A 4,627-nucleotide genomic window follows, 5' to 3' on the forward strand; every position below is an offset into this window, starting at 1 on the left:
GTTATGGAAAATATCAGACTACCATGAGCCTATCGCCCATCTGGAACAATTATCAGCTCATGGCTAGTCTTGCTTTATCAATACCCCAATCCATCCATCCCCCTTCCTATTATTTTAAAGCAAATCCTAGGTATCGTACTATTCATCTGCAAATATTTCAGTTTATATCACTAAAAAATAAGAATTTTCTCCTTTTTTAAACTTAACCATTGATATCATTAGCACACCTAAAAAGTTACCAAATCATTCCTAAAAATCACCAAATATCCCACCTGTGTACAAGTTTGCAATTATCAATGCTTAAAAAAGATTTTTACAGTTTGTTTGAATCCACATCTTGCAATAGGGTAATATGTCTCATAAAGTCTCTATTATTCTGTGGTTTCCCCTCCATCTCTTTTTCTTTTTCTAAGTAATTCATTTGTATTAGAAAGTGGTCCCCTTTTCCTGTAGAGTTTCTCATAATCTGCGTCACTTCACATGTTCCTCTGTCTCTCTATTTTATAAAAATTGGTACTTGGATCTAGTTCACCAGTATCCAGTTCAATTTATTTGGGGGTGGGTGGAACAAAATTTTATTTCATTGAGATCTTCCATCAGGAGGCACATAATGCAGAGGGGCATCTTTTTATGATTTTAGCAGCCATTGATGATTAATGTATAGATTCATTAAGGATTACAAAATAGTGATGTTGTAATTCTGTCATTCCTTCTTCATTTATCAGCTGAAATATTTCTATAAAGAAAAACTCCTACTGTTTGGTATAATTCATGTCAGAAAGGCAGGATTAAAGTTTGATTCCTTTTCTTTATTCACAAATTTTCAAAATAATATATTGGTTTCATATCACCTTCCAGTGGTGATTAATATTTTTAAGTGTCATTATAGACTTAAGGATTTAAACATATTTGATATATTTCATATCCTTGATGCTAACATTATCTCTCTGTTGGCCAGTGGGAACCTCCTAAATTGCCTCTTGAGTAATTTACCAAGAGCCTTGACTTGAAGTCAGCTGAAGTTGTGTTCTGGCAGGGCCCTGGGCTGATCAAGAGATGGGAACACTGAATTGTTGGGCCCTGGGCTGATCAAAACAGAAGGCTTATTTTAACCAGCCCCACTCCGGTTAAATATGACACCCAGCAGTGTCTTATTCATTACCAACAAATGCACTCATCCCACAGCCAGTGGCTTATTTGTTTCTATATTTGCAATGTTCACTTGTCATTTGTTTATTCTCTGGTTGTTCATCTCTCCATGGTCTATCATCTGATAAATTCCAAAATCAGAAGGCATGACTACAGCACATTGTACTAACAGTTGAATGCATGCTTGTTCTATTATTGTGTTTTTGTTGTTTTGAAGAGGCAGAAGTAGGTATTTCCAAACTAATAGATCCGTAAGAATATGAAGTTCAGGTGAAGTCCAAGATGTTTTCTCCAAGTAAAGCAAAGAGTCCATATAAACAGCAGAATGTTGACTCTTTTATACCATATATATCAAAGTAGGTTTCTACTTTTAAAAAATTCAAGGAGAGTTTGCTGCATATCAAACAAGATTATTTATTTATTATAATTTCCTTAACTCTCCCAATAACGCGGAAGGAGATATTATTATCTCCATTTTATTTTATTTTATTTATTTTTTTATTTTTTTTAAAGATGACCGGTAAGGGGATCTTAACCCTTGGCTTGGTGTTGTCAGCACCACGCTCACCCAGTGAGCGAACCGGCCATCCCTATATGGGATCCGAACCCGGGGCCTTGGTGTTATCAGCACCTCACTCTCCCGAGTGAGCCACGGGCCGGCCCCATTTTATATAAGGAAACTGAGGCTCTGAAAGCCTGGTTTGCCCAAGGACATACCGGAAGTGTTGCATGAAGTCAGAATTCAAACTCCGATCTGACTGCAAAGCACTAGCTTCTGATTCCAGTGACTGAATACCAACCCTGCTTGTTAGATTTGCAAAGCAGAAATTACCTTTAGAAATGGTAGTACTGCAGCCAGAGTAATCTTCTCAAAATGCAAATGTGAATCAGACATCCCCAGTCCCATCCCCGTACTTAGACAGCTTTTCAGTGACTTCCCCTTGCTGCTATGATGAAAGAAGACCTGGGAGTGCTGGAAGCAATGCACAGGCAGCCTCCTTCCAGCCCACCATGCTAGGCCTCTCCCACCCTGGCCCAGCCCCACTGTGCCACAGGTGCCTCCATCATTCTGCTCCAGCCATACTTCCTCTCAGTTTTTTATATTCTCCTTTCTCCTACCACAGGACCTTTCCACATGCAGTTTTTGTTTCCAAAACAGCCTTCCATCTCCTCTTTCTCTTCTCGTCCCTCAGATCCATTTCAATATCTGTTTTTCAGAGATCCTTCCCTGAGCTGCACAACCAGATCAGACCCCATAATATGTTCTCACAACACCATGTGCCTCTCCTTTATAGCACTTGCTGTTCCCATGACTTTGTGATTTTCCATTAGGATTGCTCATCCCCGCCATGCACTGCGAGCTTCATCTGGGAACAGACCAGGTCTGTGTTTGGTCACCATTATTTCTCCAGCCCTTAGCGTGGGATTTGGCATGTAGAAGGGGCTAAGTATTGGTTGGATGAATAAATAAATGCAGCAATGGGGGGCCAAGGAGTAAAGCTTCCCTCCATCTCACGCAGTGGGCTCAGCAAGCATTCTGTTTATTGTTGTCGTGGCTGTTTTGGCTCACAGAATGACTACAGTTCCATCAAAGCTACAATCATTTTGTTAAGGAACTTGCAAATTCTGAAACCAAACTTCCAATGGTAAGAATCTAAAACCTCCCTGAGTGCTGACTGACTTGCTTAAAGGCTTTTGCCTGTCTTATCACCAGGGGTGAGTCAGAGAAAATGTCCCAAACAAACCCTGGTGTTTGGAGAGGCCCCAGGGAGCCAGCAAGGAGCTAACAGCTCATCCGAAGGCGCCCCACCCTGCATGCCTGTAGGCAAGGCACAGAGCTGAGGCCCCTCTATGTGTCCTGGAGAGCAAAGCAGGACAAGCAGTAACTAATGTCATCGGATGGCCAGTGGTGGCTTCGTCCCTGGACGGCTTCCCATTCATGAAAGACCTCAATTTAGACTTTTGACAGTATCTCTGAGTTACCTACAGCGTTGAGGAGATCCACAGAGAGAATAGAAAGACAATGTTGCCAGACACTCAGGTATATCCCCCAGCCATCCTCACCCCCTACTGAGTTCAGGTTTCTAATACCGTGTTCAGATTTTTAATACATCATGAATGTACCTTGTGAATACCATGATTGCCTTGTTTTCTTTATTTGTGTATTAAAAGGGCTAATTTGTTAAGTTTAATTATCTTAAAGATACCACAGTTTTGGGGGCCCCGTTCTGACATCTTCTCATGTTTTAATATTCTGGGAGCTTCGTTAAAATTGAAGCGGCCAAGAACCCTCCCTGAGGCAAGCTGCCTTCTCCCCCAGGTCCCCAGACTCCCGACCATCTTTCCAATCTTAGGCACAGAGCCTCTCACAAGCTCCCAAATCCTCCTTCAAGCATGCAGCTTCAGTGGGTGAGTCTGGATTTTCGGGGAGCCCCAATTCTCCATTCTTAAGATCTTCAGCTCTCTTTCCCTCACCCCCACCCCGCCCCCATGCCTGAAGCTAATTTTGATCACAGAGGGGAGTTACCTTACAGCAGTGAGCATTTATAATGTAGGAAAACTGGAGCTGTGGGTTTTTCATTTTGATTAGCATTCTTTCCTCCCCATGGCATGACTTTTTCCAGCTTTTGTCCAAGGAGCCAATGCTAATTTTTATGGTCCGAGTAAGTAATGCAAATGAAAAGTTATGTTGGCCCCATTAACTCCCCCAGGCCCCAGCAGGTTTCACAGAGTGACTAATCACAGGGCCTCAAATATAAAGTACTGTGGAATAATATTCAACTTGGTTTTTTCCCTTTTCTTCTTTCGATAATACCTTCCTTTTAGCTGTGGTTTGATTATTTTTAACATTGCTTCCTGACTTGCTTTTTAATTTGCAAGAAGCAGTGAGATAGAAAAGAAAAAGGGGAAAATAACTACAGAGAACACAGTTGGTGTGTACTTCCTGGAAATGTCCATGTGGTTTCTGGGTACACTCTGCAGAGAACACCAAGAGTGTAGAAACTAGACACCTGAGTGACACAAGTCCCTCAACAACTTTGCTGTGGCACTGACAGATGGTCACCTGACCTCTTTCTCCCTACAGATGCCAGAAGAAAAGAAAGGCTGCAGACCTGCCCTCCAGCTGTCCATGCTGCTGAAGACCTGCTTTTCTTCTACCCGTGGTCATTTTCCGCTGTCATTTATGAGCTTTGTCTCAGCTGAATTCTGTGCACTCAGAGAGCAGGGACCAGGGCATTACCTTCTGTGTCCCTACTCTGCTGAACCATAAAAGATACTCCATAAATAGTGCCAGTTGATTGATCCAACCTCAGGCCATTCTGGAACCCAAAACAATTGCAACCTGACTTTGGTTCTCCATTTATCAGAAAAGTATTTTCTGGATTTTAGAAGGAAACCAGAGTAGCTTTCAGCCTTCTGTCCTTCATCCATTTTGTGAATATTTACTGAGCATCTACTATCTGCCAGACACTGGGAT

Source organism: Galeopterus variegatus, unplaced genomic scaffold (genome assembly GCF_000696425.1).
Source record: "Galeopterus variegatus unplaced genomic scaffold, G_variegatus-3.0.2 Scaffold310, whole genome shotgun sequence".
Classification (NCBI taxonomy): Eukaryota; Metazoa; Chordata; class Mammalia; order Dermoptera; family Cynocephalidae; genus Galeopterus; species Galeopterus variegatus.